This window comes from Talpa occidentalis, unplaced genomic scaffold (genome assembly GCF_014898055.3).
Source record: "Talpa occidentalis isolate TD23 unplaced genomic scaffold, MPIMG_talOcc4v2.1, whole genome shotgun sequence".
NCBI classification, from domain to species: domain Eukaryota; kingdom Metazoa; phylum Chordata; class Mammalia; order Eulipotyphla; family Talpidae; genus Talpa; species Talpa occidentalis.
This window is the reverse complement of record NW_026555331.1, coordinates 64087091-64104297: the sequence shown is the minus strand read 5'-3', so window position 1 is coordinate 64104297 and position 17207 is coordinate 64087091.

Sequence of the window (17207 nt, the reverse complement as noted above, 5' to 3'; positions counted from 1 at the left end):
AGAGCATTATTGCCAGACTACCATTAAAAATATCTATGTGGATTTCAGAAGGGAAGAAAAAATCCCCAAGAAAGCATCTGGGCCTTTGTTGCATTCAATGAGGATTTATTGAACTTAAGTTAGGTTCAAAACTTTATACACCATGGATTATTACGCAGCATTCAAAAAAGATAAACACATGCAATTTGCAGCAACATGGATGGCACTGGAAGGGATCATGCTTAGCGAAATAAACCAGAAAGAAAAAGAAAAATACCGGATGGTCTCACTCATAGCAGGAATCTAGAAAACTTAAATAAGGGACCAGGAAAAAGAATAACTATAAGAAAGAAAATATCAAAATCAACAAATAACTATGAACAAGAGACACTCTATGGGGGGTGGAGGGCAGGGAAAGGAGGGCTTGGGGAAAAATAAGGGGGTTGTAATTGTATGGGGAATATAAAAATAAAATTTAAATTAAAAAAATATGCTAAAATCTAAAAAAAAAACCCCCAAAAACAAGATGTTCAGTAAGTTTTAAAGATGCTAAGTTATAGTTTCTGGCTTTGAATAACCCTGAGCCTGCTTCTGGTTCTGGAGTTGCAAGGTGAAGGTGTTACAGGTGAAATCTGGACAAAGGGCTTGGTCCTGGGGTAGGAGGACAGGGAGTTTGGTTCTCAGTAAAGGTGTCAAGAAAATGGGCAGGGCAATTACATTTCAGTTTTATGTTGAAGTCTGCCATCAGGACATTACAGATCTTTCCCGTTAACTTACTTGATTTATTGCACTGACACACTTGGATTCACAATATTAACTCTATCCCTCAAGCTATTACCCTTAATGTTCACTAGTGAAGAAAGCCAAGAAGCAACAGGGGGAAATGTGCTTGTGGGCAGCGTTATGAAAGTACCTCACTCTTTTCCAAGTTTAATTAGACTTTTGGCACAAAAACAATCCTGCAATATAGAGTATATTCTAATTATGAAAGAAAATCATATCTTTTCACTTATTAAAAACAAATATAAGCGTAGAGAATGTACTCTGGGTCACAGGATTTTCATGTGGAGCACAAACCTTCCTCCTATCATTCTGGGAGGAAAGTTTGTTCCCAAAGCAGATGCTTTGATTTATCTTGAAAGAAAAGCAAGTAGCTTTCTGTAAAAAGTATTGCATTTCAGCAACATATTGTTATACTTTAGGGCCATTCTGAGAATAAGAGTCTTGACACTTCTCCAAACATTCATTGTCTAAATGTTCCCTTAACTAAGAAATCACATCCCCAGCCTGCTAACAAGGTTCAATTTTGGAACAGAGGAAAAAGTGCATGTAAGCCTCAGATGTAGGGCTTTCTGGCCAGAAAAGATGTTTGTTTCTATTTAAGTCCTTGGCCAGTCCTTTCTGACTAAGACTAGGTAGTCTGAAAAAAAAAAAATTGTCATTGCATCTTAATGGGTAAACATTTACCAAGTACCAAGCTACACTATGTGCTTTCCTTGCCTTTTATGTAGTCCTCAAAATAGCACTGTGGGGTTAAGTGTGAGACACAAGGGGGTACATAACTTGCCAAGGGGTGTACAGTGGGACCTGAGTCAAGAATCTGATTCCAGAACTCCTGCTCCTAATATCCTATATACAGATATAACTAACATTCTAAATGTCATTCAATAAGATGGGTTTTGAATCACAGGAAACTTCTTTTCATTTTTTCAGCACATACTTGGGTTAGAGAATGGGAAAGAATGGATTTGAAACTGGAATATATCTGTACAGATATCTAACTCTCAGTAATGTTAAAAATACTGAAATAACAAATATAACAAGCCTTATTGAAATTGCAAAATGCCATGCAAATGTAATTTTTAGCGTTTGCTCAAGACTCTTTGATAATGACACTGAGTTTGCAGCCATTATCTATAAAGATACCTATCACCAAAGCATAAAGCTTTTCTTTACTTTTTTTAAGCATATACCTCAAGTATGTAGTTATTGGAGAATGCTCAAGAGAAAGTTTGCCCAGCAGTGACAATCCCCTAATTTAGTTATTGGTAAATATAAAAAGACAAATAGAAACTCACACAGTGGTACCCACAAGTAAGTTTCCCTCTGCCTTGGTTTTCCCCCTGTCCTTTCACCACCTCTTCCTCTGACCCTGCCAAAAGTCAGCAAAGTGAGGAGAAACAGGAAAGAAGAAAAAAGACTCTGAAGATGATAATAAAGTGACCTCCTACCCTTATTTGGGCACTGTATTAGACTGTGCCCAGAGAAACTGACTCTCAATAGCAAACATCCCGATATGTCCTGAGCGGATTATCTTACCTTCAACAATGTTGCGCTCTGCCAGCATCTATCCTTACAAAGGCTGAAGTGATCAGGCAATTAGAAGCTATCTCTTAAATGATTTTAATACCAAATGCCCTCCCTCTCCTTTGCTGTCTCCATAGGTGCCAGATGAAGGAGTAACTTGTGAGAATTTAGCTGGTTTGACAGGTTTGCGTTACTACAATGTGCGCCATACATTCTGAACTTCAGCCTCCACAATAACCTGGAGTAAAGGTAGGAAATAAAGGTGGTTGCACCTGCTCAAGGTAATTTACAGGTAACAATGCCATTATTATCAGCCTTCCCTTAGGTATACTGAGATCTTTATTGCAATGTGACACTGCAGAAACACTGACCCAGCTCTGTTAGGAAAAAGGAAGATCAGTTATGGAGGCTGCCAGGGAGTGTACAGTAAGAGAGTTAAGGAGATCAGGTTTTCCTGGCACAGTGAGGGAAAAGCCCTTACAGAGACAGATTTTCCTTTTCATATGTAAATGTCTCTTTCAAGACTCCTCTTATGAAGTAAAACTTTTGCCAAAACAGATATGCTAGGGTGGCAGATTTTTGGTCCCCCAGTGCCTGATGAGCACATGATTTGTTTTAACTATACAGCCCAGGAGTGAGCAGCTATTCTAGAAATACCATCAATAATCTTGTGAGTGACTGCCGCCCCCCCACCTGAGAATAAAGAAATCACCCCACATTCCTTTCTTTCCTGTATACTTCTTTCGTGCACCACTCGGAGAGATGGCTTTTTCTTGGAGTGCTCTTTCTGCTGTATTCTGATGTAGTTTCAGAGTCTGGCTTTTGAGCGTGGGCAATGCCCCAGTTAGGTCAGGAACCTCTCCCAGGCTCTGCACCTGCTGCTCAGAGGCCAGGTCATGCTTCTAACGTTTGCTTCCTGGGACTCATCAATGGTGTCCTAGATCTCTCCTCTGAGTTTCCTGTGGCCCTTTCCCTCCAACAGCACTTATCTAGCATGTCCTCGCCATGTAATGAATTTGCTATATCGTTTGTGCCACTTCCTTTCCTATATGGACTCCTCCAGGATCAACTTTGAAAAATTCAAAAACCATTTTGCCTTCCAAATATTAGTTAAAGTCAACCTTTAAAGGCCAATCTTGCAACTTAAAGCCCTGTACTCAACTCTCTGCTTTGTTTAAGCAATTTTTCAATCTGTCCTTCTTTTGCTTGGGCAACAAACACAGGAAACTAAAAAGCTATTTTGGACTGTGTTTGGATTCCTACTGGTGATTGTGACCAGTAACCGGTCACCTGTAACTTGCAGGGTCTCTGATTTTAGATTCAAGTGTTAATTGGGAAGTGATATAACAGAGGTCATACATTAGGAGAAAGGATTGCTTATGAGGAAAAACCCAGTGGCAACATTATCAAAGTCTCGTTATGAGACTCCTCATTCTAGTCCTGGGTAGGATATAGGGTATTAAATATCATAGGCAGAAATAAAATCAACAAAGGAGAAGCCTGAACCCAACCTCCTATTCAAAGAGAAACCAATGTAATGCAGTGCCACCTTTCCATCCTGTTGCATTAGCGGCCAGCATCCTTGATCAAGGGTTGGCGTTTGCATCTATGGCTATTTCAATTCAAGATATAATTAAAATCAAACCAAATACACATTAGCAGTTCAGTTCTTAGTTGCACCATTTGAAATGTTCAATCACTATGTGAGTCTCATAACTATCATATTGAATACTGGAGATTTAGATTGCTTCCTTCATCACAATGTCCTGTTGAACATGATCTTTTTAGGGTATTTTACAGCAGAGGAAGACCTGCTTAAGAGGAATAGGGCAGGCCGTTGGAGAACACTTCCATTGCCTTTCACAGAAGTTTGTTTCTGAAGTAAAGCAACAACAACGTATCTTAGGAATTTTTCTTTGAATAACTTTTCTGCTTTTCTTGGGCTTCAATTCTTTTCTCTCCCCAGATATATTCTTTGGCCCAAACTAGGTTTAACTATGTTAGAGAAACATTTAGGAGCAAGCTCTAAGACAGTGAATGAAATCCTGAATGAACTCCACTGGGCTCCACCTTCCCCTATCTCAATGAGGATGAAATCTAAGGCACCAAGGATAACAATTCCCAGCATTCCATGAACCCGACTTCCTAAATGGCCATGCTTAGCTTATAACTGAATACATTTGTGTTTATACTCTTGTTTTACTGATTTTGACTTGCACCCTGGCACTGCTGGGACACATAGGATGAGACACATGGAGGAGAGGTATGTAGACACACTTGAGGAGATACTTGAAAGAAACATGTAGGTGAGTGACAATGTGGGGAGGCTGCATCTGGTCCTTGGCCTAGAAAATGACTGCCATTATCTTGACTTCATGTTGGATTATGTGGTATATTTTGAACTCTGAATCTCTCTTGTCTCAGCTCTCTGGGACCTGCCTAGCCCCTTTCTTCTGGTTTAGACTTTTGGCAAACTTTTTGGCCTCACTAGCTCTGCTGGTTTGTGCATTTGCCCATGAAGAGTGAGTAAATTTTGAAAGTTTGGGGCAAACTATTACTTGGAGTACTTTCTTCACTCTATCTATGAACACCAATTCTATTAAAAATGTATTACACTAAGAGTCTTCTTTTGCCTTAGTGCACAATGCATGGCCAAACCTCTTTAGAATATGTGCCTCTTAACAGTTTGGGGTCCCTGAGTATCCCTCAATTGTGTGCTAACAACTGGACCTCACCCCTGTCTGTAACTAATATAACTCCTCAATCTTTCCTGTAATTTTTTAATTAAAAATAACCTTTTAAAATAAACTGCTTTTTAAAAAGAAGTTACTTGTTCATTGTGGAGTAGCAAAAATAAGAAAATAAAATAACTGCATCCCTAACACCCAAAGTTTGCACTGTTAACACTTCCATGTGTTGTAAATATGGAGGGGTATATACTATATATTAACAGACAGTCACACATAGACATTACACACATTACACACATAAATAACTTGTTGTTTGATGACTTGCTTTTAACAACCTCCAACTTTGCATGGTACATTTTTTTTTTTACCCTGTTGAATACCCACCTCATAGTTGAATTTCTCCATTAACTTCTGAATATCTCTTTCAGCAGTTTTTCCAGATTGAGATCCAGTCCAGGATCATGTAATGCATTTGTTGCTTATTGCTTGAGTTATTTTATATTTAGCTCTGGCATTGTACTGGTGAAGAATAATTAATGCTAGTTATTGCAGTTGAGAAAGTATGATATTTCACTTGCTTATTCAACAAAGGTTGGATGACCCAAATTTACCTTACATTTCACCATATGTATCTGGATGACAGCCTCCAAGAGAGCAACAGGGAAGGATCCATGACACTCAACTGCCTTGACCAAGAATTGACAAATGCTCACAGTCTTTTGTTGAGGTCTGATGCAATGATCCTTACCTAATAGCAAGATAAGTTGGGAAATGTAGAGGAATGTCTGGAATTGTAGCAAGCATGTCTCTGTTATAACCTTTCTGTTATAACCTTCTAACCATTTGAATTGAGTCCAAAACCTATGTAGTGCTCCAAAAACAATTGTTTTAAGAATCTTCAAGTAAACAATTAATTAAGAATTGATGATTACAGATGTTTTACCAGAGGATAGCATCAGTTACTTTCCTTTTCATCCTTTTTAGAGAATGTATAACCAAGAATAGTTTAAGTCAGTCAACACTAATGGACTCTTATTTAACCATTTGCCTCATCTTCCTCTTTTTCTCAGAGAAAACCCCCTGACTTTGTTCCGCCTTGGGGGACATTTTAGGATTGCTCCCTGAATCTTTGTGTCCTGAATTGCAATTTTTTCAAAAAGAGGTAACATTGATTTACAATGCTGTTTGTGTTTTACAAGTATAAGATCTCCCCCTTTAGTGTTGTTACCATACCACACCCACCACCAACACTCATAGTCCAACAACATGGTCCATTGTGCTTCCTCCCCACTTTCTTTTCACCCCTGACCCTCATCTCCCCACCTGGTAGCCTTAATTCTATTGTAAGGTCACTAGCGTTTGTTGTTAGTTTGGCTTTATCTGAACCTTTGCTTGGTTTCTCTATATTCCACATATAAGTGACAACATCCAGTATTTGTCTTTCTTCTTTTGGCTTATTTTGCTTAGTATAATCCCCATCAGCTCCATCCACATTGCCATAAGTGGCAAGAGTTTATTTTTTGTGATGCTAGGTAGTATTCCATTGTGGAGCTATACCACATCTTCCTATTCCACTCATCTGTATTTGGGCACTTAGGAAGTTTCCATAGATTGGTTATTGTAAATAGCGTTGCAGTGAACATGGGAATGCATGTTTCCCTTTGATGTAGTGTTTTTATATTCTTTGGGTAGACACCTAGCAGTGGAATTGCTAGGTCTTGAGGCAGATTCTTTTTTAATGTTTTGAGAAGCCTCCATACTGTTTTCCATAGGGGCTGGATCACTCTGCATTCCCACTAATAATGTATTCACCACATCCTCACAACTTTTGTTGTTTATGATCATTTTGATATGGGAAATTCTCACAGGGATGAAGTTATATTTCATTGTGGCTTTGATTTGAATTCCCCGCATGATAATTGATGATGAACACTTTTTTCATGTTCCTGTTGACCATCTGTTTGTCTGGAAAAATGCATATTTAGCACTTCTGCCCAATTTGATTGCCTATTTGCTTTCTTTCGGCTGAGTTGTTTGAGATCTTTGTAGATCATGGATAACAGCCCCTTACCATTTGTATGGTATGCAGATATTTTCTCCATTCAGTAGGGTATCTTTTTTTTTTTTTTTTGGTAACAATTTCTTTCACTGTGAAGAAGCTTATTATTTATATTCTCCCAATTATTTATATTCCCTTTGATTTTCCTTGCTGATAGAACAATCAATACCCCCAAAGATATATCTGAAGTCTATGTCATAGAGTGTTTTGCCTATTTTCTTCTATGTATTTTATAGTTTCAGGTGTTACATCCAAATCTTTTATCCACTTTCAGTTCATTTCCCAATATGTTGTGAAATAATGGTCTAGTTTCATTCTTTTGCATTTGGCTGCCCAAGTTTTCTCATATAAGTTATTGAAGAGGCTTGCCTTGCTCCACTGTATATTCTTTTGTCCTAGAATAACTGTCCTTATAAGTGGGTTTATTTCTTGACTCTCAATTCTTTTTTTTTTGGTTTTACCTATATATGAGACAATATTGTTTTAGTTAGACACTCTCATTAGGAAGAATTTGAAAAAAATACAAATATATACACTTCTATAGACAATGTGAATATCACACACAGAAAAATCATTTTATTTTGTTTATTTACTACTTATTTTTAATTGGCATAGTATTTTGGATATCCTCCTTAGGTATTACCACTGTAGTTCACCCACCACCTACTCATCCACTATCATAGTCCACTATGTCCACTATGATTCCTTTCCTCCTTGTTTTTATCCATCCTCAGCCCTTATCCTGTTTGATGCTTCCATTCTGTAGTCAGCTATCAAAAGTTAGGTTTTAAATTTGTCTTTATCTGACTCTTAGTTTAGTTAATCTGTATTTCACATATTAGTGATACCATCTGGTATTTACCTTTTCCTTCTGATTTATTCCACTGAGCGTAATCTCTTCCAGCTCCATCCATAGTGCCACATGTAGCATGAGTTTGTCTTTCCTGATCACTGAGTACTATTTCACTGTATATATATATACTACATCTTCTTGAACCACTCATCTATTTCTGGGGCACTTAGGTTGTTTCCATAGTTTAGTTATAGCAAATAGTGCTGCAATAAACATGGGAGTTCAACTTTCCTTTTGAATTAGTGTTTTTGAATTTTTGGGGTGTATGCCTAGGAATGGAATTACTGGGCTGATTGGCATGTCTGTGTTTAATATTTTGAGACACCTCCATACTGCCTTCCATAGGGGCTGGACCAATTTGTGTTCCCACCAGCAGTACTTAGGAGGTTTCCCTTTTCTCCCTCACCAGCACTTGCTGTTTCTGGTCTTCTCCATGTAGGTCAGTCTCACAGGTGTGAGATGGTATCTCAGGGTGATTTTGATTTGCATTTCTCTAATAATAAGTATTGGTGAACATTTTTTTTTTCCATTTGCAGTCTGAATGAAAAAAGGCCAGAGGTGTGGTGGGTGTGTATGAGAGGATTCACCAGAGACAGAGTGGGGAACAGGACAGGCAGACTGACTAAAATACACTGCTGAGGGGAGCAGCATGTGACTCAGGAGAGGTCTGCTGCTCCATGTGGGTCAGCTCCCTGGCCGGGGACAAAACTCGTGCTGCAGTGGCTGAAGGATAGCTTCATAGTGCTGCATCTTAACACCTTGTGCCACCATGGAGGCCCTGCCTCCTGCATTTTTAGGTTGACAATATAAAAGCTTGAGGATACATGTTAAACATTTTTATCTAGACAAATTATTGGTGTAATTTTCTTGCATCACATCATCAAATTTAGTCATCTGATCAATCTGCATTGAATTGCTGAGATTAGCTGCTGGAGTAGTGCAATGAACACATGGTTAATTTACCAGTCAGATATACTTTCCTATTTATGAGTAGCAAACCTACATCTATTAAGTTTAATTCTAACTGATAATTTTTGCATAAATCAATAATTTTATTAGGTGTTACAGAAGAATGATTTCCCAATTAAACCATCCCTTCTACATTTGTTAGCTAGCATTCATTGTAAAGATCTGTCTTCATTTGCTTTTCATGAAAATACCATGCTTGCTGGAAATGCTGTTTCCCTTTAGTTATTGATTTTTCCTTTCCTTTTTATGCATTTTCCTGAATTCTAAAGTGTTGAGCACCTCTTCACATGCTTATTGGCCATTCACAAATCTTTTCTTGAATTGTCTGTTCAAGGCTTTTACACATTAAAAAAATAAAGCTATTGCCTTTCTATTATTGACTTGTAAGATTTTCCTATACAATCTAGTTAAAAGTCTTTTGTCAAGATCTTTCATATTCTGAGACTCAAAATGAGAATTTGATATATTTTACATTTTCAAGGCTTTTTATAGAGCAAGTCCCCACAGATATCTGGTTGCTGTATCTACTTGATGATATTTTTGTGTTGAAAAGTTGTTAAAATTTACCTTATTTAAACCTTATTTGCCACACTATAACCTTGGAGTTTGTCTTTCTTTGAACTTACTGATTTGCTCAGAGATAATACTTTTTGTTATTGATGCAACTTCTTCACTGTGCCAGTCCAGCTGTGCCTTGGCTCTTTGACTTGTGTCCCTCAGTTGAGACCAGAGAGAGGACCTTTTTAATTGATGATTTTAATCTATGTGCCATGAACATTTTGGACAGGACCTAATTGCAAGGAACTTTTGTTGCGGACCACATGTTTCTGTAGCTGATTTGGACAGGACCAGATAGCTTGTATGGGCTTAGGAGACTCTCTGAGCAGACTTAACAGTCCAGGTAACATCCTTGCTGTGGCACTGCCATCAGTAATGTCACTTGTCTTCTCACTAGAATAAGTCACATGGGACAGGACTAGAATATTGATTTTCCTGTGCACCATGGAAGGAAGTGAGTACCAGGTATATATGTGTGCACTGTATTCCCTTAGTTATATCTTCTAACTAGTTGTTTATTATGGTATTACTTTCTGGTATGATGATTTTATTCCTTCTAGCTTAGTGAATTTTCTGAGCTTAACTTTTCAGTTCATATTTTTTGCATCTTATTAGTATACATTTGTGTAATCTGTAAGAAGACACATTTTGTGTCTTTATTCCTTTTCTTATACTGGTGATTTCACTTGTTAAGTTGCATTGACTGATTTCTCCAGGATAATGTTAAAGAGTAGTGATAACAGTAGTCATTCTTGTCATATTTCTGCTGTGTGTTTTCCCAATAAGGCATATTTCTAATCTAAATTAGGGATTATTTGCCACTGTGATTGAGATTGCTTTCCAATATCTACTTGACATAGCCTGGAATCTTTGCTCACCCTTACCAGACATTAAACACCCTTCACAACTGGGTGAAGTCTATGGTGTCATCCCATACCTACACCAGGTTTGGCTTTATATTTTGCATTTAATGAGTTCCATTTTTAACCCAGAGCAAACACTGAATTATAATTTTGATAGTGATACAACAACTGGGTTTATTTAAACATTATTAATTCAGGGTGGTGTTCAAGTGATATGTACTGTCATGAGAATATTTTTTGTTCAGAAATTTGGGTGGACTGCTATGACCAAATACACGCAAGACTTAGTTATGCGAGCCTGAGCCAGACTCGCTCTTTAATACTCCATTCTACCCACTCCCAAACCCCTTCCTGGAAGGGGTGGATCCTTTGTCAAATCACAGCTCAGATTCCATCTCCTCCATATAACACACAGTGACACCTCTTTTTCTGAATTACTATCTTATCCTCTTATTTTGATAAATTATAAATATAAATGTGCATCGCCCTCACAACTGATTTTTAAGTCACACAATCATTCAATAAATATCTTCAAATATCTCTTTTGTTTAGAGCTAGATGCCTGGGATATAGATATGACAAATCACAAAGGATTAAATTTTTAAGAAGTTTGTGGAAGGCAAATCGAAAATAATGAATTGAACAAAAATATTTAATTCAATTATATGTAATGGAGGAAAAATACATCGTAATCAGAGCATCTAAAATTTTACTTCGTTACTTTGTAGTATTTTTCACGTGATAGGTATAAAATAACTACTTATTAATTGATGAGAGAGAAAATCAAGACTTATGTCATCCTTAAAACATAAAAACTAATTCTTAACAAATGGAAGAAAATGACATTAGGTTTAAAAATAAATTCTTTGAGAGTTTTTTATACTTAGAGGAAAGTTTAGGATGTGTTGATAGATGGTTTCATTTTACTTTCTGGAATTTACTCAACTAATGTCTCATTGTTCTGAAATGGAATTTTTGGGCAGTGAGGTATCTGAATAATTTGGTCTTTTGCCCTATTTTTGACACATTATATTAAAGTAAGATAAAACCAAACACAAAAATATACCATTTACTAATTTGCTTTCTGTTTCTATAGGAGACTTTTAGAACACTTTACATTTGGGGCTGTTGTGAAATTTTCTTTTTTTTTTCTTTTTTTAGAACCAAGTTACAGGCCAGATATATGGGAGGGTGAGAGGATTCACCAGAGACAGAGCAGGGAACAGAACAGGCAGACTGACTGAAATACACTGCTGAGGGGAGCAGCAGGTGAGACAGGAAAGGTCTAACTGGCCATGCATGCACCTCCCTGGCAGGCCGGGATTGAACCTGCACTGCAGAGGCTGTGGACAGCCTCACAGCGCTGCACCCAACCTCCTGTGCCACCAGGGAGGCCTGAAATTTTCTTTTCTTTTTTTTAAATTTTTGAAAAGATTTTATTTATTTATGCATACAACAACTGGGGTACAGGCCAGAGGTGCTGGGTGTGAGAGGATTCACCAGAGACAGAGTTGGGGCCAGAACAGTCTGCCTAGACTGACTGAAATCCACCGCTGAGGGGAGCAGTGGGTGAGTCAGGAGAGGTCTCCTGAACTATGTTGGTAGCACTGTGGCTGGCTGGGGATCAAACTCGTGCTGCAGAGGCTGAGGATAGCTTCACAGTGCTGTACTTAACACCTTACACCACCAGGGATGTTCTGTTGTGAAATTTTCTTAATTACACAAATCACTTTTGAAATTCTTACAACATGACAGGTACAAGGTTAATTGCAGCAAAGGTATTTTTATTTGAATTTGTTAAACCAACAGTGATAATAGAGGATCAAATAAAAAGAAATACTTTTAGTTGACAGTTGATCTGGTAAATTACAAGGACTTTGGGGCACATGAAATTTATTATCTATCACTAAAATTCCATTAAAATTACTGTATTCTTTTTTTATTTAGATCTTTTCCCTGAAGTTGAGCATTCTTCCCTGTAAGTTGATGTGAATGTCGCTATAATGCACATGATACTCTTTAGGAGCTGAAGTGGAGGATCCAGAGTGGATTTCTGACAAGTGAGCTATTCACTGTAATCACAATTTTTTAAAAATTTTATTTTATATAATTTTTCATTTTTGCACAATATATGCATTTTCATTTTGGTTATAACCCCCATACAATTCCCACCCCCCTTATTTTGAGCCTATTCCCTCTCCCCACCCCCCCAGTGTGTCTCTGGTTTATAGTTTCTTGTTGATTTTGATTTTTACTTTATTATAATTAGTCTTTTTCCTGGTCTATTATTTAGGTTTTCTAAACTCCTGCTATGAGTGAGACCATTGTTATTTTTCTTTCTGGCTTATTTTGCTGAGCATGATACCCAAAGGACACAGAAACATTAATTCAAAAGGGCAACTGCACCCGTATGTTTTTATAGCAGCACTATTTACAATAGCTAAGCTTTGTCAACAACCCAAATGCCCAAAAATAGATAGCTGGATCAAGAATATGTGGTACATATACACATAGAATATTACTCAGCAATCAAAAAAATGTAATCACAATTTTTAAACACATTTTTTAAATGGTCACAACTCTGTGCATTTGAGGAATTTTAAATACATAGGTGTTCCAGGTATACTGACTATATACTCTTGGGAAAACTAACTTTTCATGTTCTATGGGGTGATACACTTCCTTCATTTATTTGTTGTGGTAATGGATGAAAAGTACTTAACAGTATTGGGCACAGAAATAAATTTCTTAAAATTAACATGACATCAGTATGAGCTGTGGGACAATTTCAAAGAGACAAATATATGTATGCTTGGAGTCTCCAAAGGAAAGAGGGAGGAAAAATATAAAATATTTGAAGATCTACTAGGCAAATATCCAAATCTGGTGAAAATTATAAACCCACATGTTCAATGAATGCAACAAACCCCAATCACAAGAAAAATGAAGAAAAATATACTGAAGCTGATCATAATCAAATTATTTAAAACAGCTGACAGATATTCTTAAAAGCAATTTAGAGAATAAATGGCATCTCACATACAGAGAAACAAAGGTAGGGATTTCAGAATATGTAATGTAAGAAACACATAACCCTGAAGACAATGAAGCTGTATCTTTAAATCACAGCATAAAAGTTCTCATTCTCACTAAACTGACATGACACTATAAGAAATGTAAAATATTAGAGAAATCTTTCAGGCAAGAAGAAAGGAATACCAAGTAGAAATCTGACACTCATGAATGAATAGGTATGATGAAAGGTGAACATTTTTTTCTTTTCTTATACTTAACCATATTAAAAAGATCATTGATCATGTAAAACAAAAATAGTATGTATTATGAGGTTTGTATCATGTAGAATAAAGTTGCATGACAATAACATTAAATCCCAGAGATACATAATGCAAATATATTTTCATATGTTACGCATTCTGTACCTGAAGTGGCATAATATTACTTGAGGTTAGACTGTAAAAGTTAAGAAAATTATAAATTATAAAGCAAAACAAAACACTAAAATCAAACAATGATTAGTTAATAAGTCAACAAAGGAAATAGAATGGAATAATTAAAAATACTCAGTCAATCCAAAAGTAAGAGGAAAAAGGAAAAAGAGAATAGGGAACAGATAAGGTGACTATACAACAACTAGAACCATGAAAACTATAAATTCTTCAATCATATTAAATTCAGTGATTTAAGCATCACAACAAACTATTAAGAAAAGAAAAGACCTAACTACATTTTGGATCTACAAGAAAAACACTTTAAATATAAATATACAAATAAATTAAAAGTAAAGATATACTGTTCTAATATTAGTTTTAAAATAGTGACTATATTAACATAGACAAAGATATCAAAGTAAGGAATAAAAAAAATATTTCATAATGATGAGAGGATCAATAATAAAGAGGATATAACATTTCTAAATGCTTATATACCTCATAGCAGAAGTTAAAAAAATACATGATGTAGAGCCTAATAGAACTTCAAAGAGAAACTGACTAATCAGTCCTCCTTGGTGACTTAGGGGATTAAGTCTCAGCACTATCACTGCTAGAGCCTGAGTTCAACCCCCAGCCAGGGAGCTACCCACATGGCGCAGCAGACCTCTCCTGTCTCTCCTACTGCTCCCCTTAGCAGTGCATTTCAATAGATCCACCTGTTCTGCTCCCCACTCTGTCTCTGGTGAATCCTCTCACTGCCCCACACCTCTGCTTTGTACCCAGTTATTCTACCAAAAATAAATAAATAAAATCTCTTTTTTTTAAAAAAGAGAAAAAGACAGATCCACTTATAGTCAGAAATGTAATACTCTACTCTTCATAACTGACAGAACAAGAAAAGAGAGGCTATCTTTTAGGGGAGTCAGAGTTGAATACTCACGGTTATGCCACAGAAATGTAAGTTTTGGGTATAGCAGAATCTATAGTGCTATCAACCAACTTGATGTAAGTACCATTTAGAGATGACTTACCAAATTGGTGCTTAATACACAGAATATTTACCAATGTAGATCTTACTTGGGGACATGAAGTCAGTCTTGGGTAATTTAAAAATTTTAAGCCCCGCGTTATATGCTCTCTGATCACAATGAAATTAAATTAGCAGTCAGTAACAAAATTATATCTGGAGCATCCTCAACTATCTGGAAATTAAAGAACACACTTCTTTTAAAAATGTAGATCAAAGAAAAAGTAAACAGGAAAATTAGAATTTGGAACTGAAAAAAATAACAGGTCATAAAAATTGTGAGATACAACTAAAATAGTGCTTAGAAGGGAACGCAAAGATCTTGACAAAATAAAGCATGCATCCCTCTTAAAAACTTTAAGAAAATTAGAACAATAAGGAAATCTTCTCTATGTGATAAAATGTAACTACAGGCATACCACAGAGAATGTGGGTTTAATACCATACTTTTGCAATAAGGAGAATGCTGTAATAATAGCAAGGGACACAATTTTTTTTCCCCAGAACACATAAAGTTATGTCTCTATTATTCTGAAGTCTCTTAAATGTGCAATAGCATTATGTCTAAAAAACAGTGTTCACACCTTGGTTAGAAATATTTTATTGCTAAAATTGTTAGCTATCATGTGTTTCAGTAAGTTGCAATCTTTGTGCTGGTGGCAAGGCTTGCCTGGATGTTGATGGCTGCTGACTAATCAGGATGGTGAGTTGATAAAGGAATGACAGGTAATTTCTTAAAATAAGATAGCAATGCAGTTTACCACATCTGGTGACACTGCCTTTCACAAAAGATTTCTCTGAAGCATACAATAAGGGCTGATAATGTTTTGTCCAGAGTAGAAATTCTTACAGAATTGGAGTCAGTTCTCTCAAAGTCTGCTGCTGTTTTAATCAACTAAAATTATGTAATACGCTAAATCCTTTGTTGTTATTTCAACAATATTTACAGCACCTTCACCAGGAGAGATTTAACCTCAAAAGAGCACTTTCTTTGGGGCCTCCCTGGTGGCACAAGGGGTTAAGATACAACCTATGAAGCTATCCCCAGTCACTGCAGCGTGAGTTCAATTCGATTCCCAGGCAGGGAGCTACCCACATGGCGCAGCAGACCTCCCCTGACTCGCTCATGTTCCCCTCAGCAGTGTATTTCAGTCAGTCTGCCTGTTCTGTTCCCCACTCTGTCTCTGGTGAATCCTCTCACCCTCCACACCTCTGGCCTATACCCCAGTTCTTGTATGCATAAATAAATAAATCTTAAAAAAAACCTTTGTTTCCACATATGAAGCAACTCCTTCTCTGTTCAAATTTATCATGAGATTTTAGCAATTTAGTCATATCTTCAGGTTCTATTTCAAATTCTAGTCTTCTTGCTATTTCCAATACATCCACAGTTACCTCCTCCATTGATATGTTGAACCCCTCAAAGTCATCCATAAAGGTATGAACCATCTTTCTCTAAATTCCTTCTAATGATCTCAACACTTGAATCATGACTGTTCTTAATATCATCTAGAATGGCAAATCAATTCTAGGAGGTTTTCAATTTGTTTTGCCTAGATCCATGAGAGAAATTACTGTTGATGGCAGCTATAGCTTTACAAAATGTGTTTAACAAATAATGGGATTTCAAAATCAATTTCACTCCTAGAGCCACAGGCTGCAGAATGAATATTGTGATAGTGGGCATGAAAATGACATTAATTTCCTTTTTCACCCATCAATGTCAATAAGTGCTATTTTTAAAAAAGATTTATTTAATTACTTAATTATTTGTTTGTTTGTTTGTTTATTTACACAAGCACTGGGTACAGTCAGAAGTGTGGGAGGGTGAGAGAATTCACCAGAGCCAGAGCGGGGAGCAGAAAATGCAGACTGACAAAGTAAACTACCGAGGGGAGCAGTGGGCGCGGCAGAAGAGGTCTGCTGCACCATGTGGGACCCTCGCCGGCTGCTGGGGATCGAACTGGCGCTGCAGAGGTTGTGGACAGCTTTGCAGCCCAGCACTCAACCGCTGCGCCACGGGGGAGGCTCAATAAGTACTATTTTAAAAGGAATTTTATTTTCTTGAACAATAAGTCTCACCAGTGGGCTTAAGTGTTCAGTGAATCATGTTATAAACATATATTTTCATTCATACTTAGTTGTTCCATTCATAGAACACAGGCAGAGTAGATTTAGCATAATTCTTAAGGCTCCTTAGATTTTTAGAAAGGCAAATAAATATTGGTTAAAAGCCACTAGCTGCATTAGCTCATACCAAGAGATCCAGCCTATTCTTTAAAGCATTGATTTCAGGCATTGACTTCTCTGCAGCAATGAAAGTCTGGATGGCATTTTCTTCCAATAGAGGGCTATTTTTTTCTACATTAAAAATCTATTGTTTGGTGTAACCTCATTCATCAATGATGTAAATTTATTGCAACATATGCCTTAGTATTTGCTGCTTTGCC